Source organism: Elephantulus edwardii, unplaced genomic scaffold (genome assembly GCF_000299155.1).
Source record: "Elephantulus edwardii isolate Elephantulus edwardi_28Jun2011 unplaced genomic scaffold, EleEdw1.0 scaffold00269, whole genome shotgun sequence".
NCBI classification, from domain to species: domain Eukaryota; kingdom Metazoa; phylum Chordata; class Mammalia; order Macroscelidea; family Macroscelididae; genus Elephantulus; species Elephantulus edwardii.
In genome coordinates this window covers 646,954-647,759 of record NW_006400019.1, presented here as the reverse complement: position 1 = coordinate 647,759, position 806 = coordinate 646,954, and the positions used below count along the sequence as shown (strand labels likewise).

The window sequence follows — 806 nt, the reverse complement described above, 5'->3', positions numbered from 1 at the left end:
GGTCTTTAGAGAGGGACATCATGCTGGGTAAAGTAGAGGGACAGCGCAGGAGGGGAAGACCCTCTATGAGGTGGACTGATTCAGTGACTGGGGTAATCGGGATGGGTGTGTCAAAGGCATTGAGATTGGCACAGGATAGAGCACGATTTAGGGCTGTTGTACATAGGGTCGCTATGAGTCGCAAACGACGTGACGGCACATAACAACAACAACATTTTAGATGCAAGGCTGTCTTCTTTTCTGGGACTAGATGATGTCAGTTTTGAAGTATTTCCTGTAAGTAATAGTGTCACGAATGGACCACAATCTGACGCCACTTCTGTGCAGTCACAGCAGAACAGTACCCAAGACTCTGGGCCACAGGAAAGTGAAGTAGCAGTAGAAAATATCTTAACTGTAGCCACGGATCCAGGGTCTGCCGAATGTGGTTCAAGTGGGTGTTCCAGTGTTGGCAGTAAGGAACAAAATGATGTCAGAAGGCCTAGACCCAGATCTTCTTGAGAGACCAGATGCTCCCATGCCTGATGGTGAAAATGCAAAAAATGCAGAAGAAAGTTCAGATAGTGAATCTGCTTTTAGTGACTAAGTGGAATTTTGATAAGAATGTCCTACATATGTGTAGGTATATATTTACATTCTGTAAGATTAAGTAATAAAAATATCAAATGACCACGTACTCACTCTCAAGCTTCCTCTGTGCTAAACAGGAAAACATTTATGACCTAGCCAAAAAAAAAAAAAAAAAAAAAGGCCAAAGCTGGTCCATATCTTCTCACTAATGCCCACTATGTTCATGTGTTCCATTT

The 806-nt window shown here is 42.8% G+C and overlaps 1 pseudogene; it reads left to right on the top strand.

Annotated features, from left to right (window-relative positions):
- The window catches only part of LOC102847958, a 1,999-nt pseudogene extending 1,413 nt beyond the window's left edge, over positions 1-586 (top strand).
- Positions 587-806: the final 220 nt, after the last annotated feature.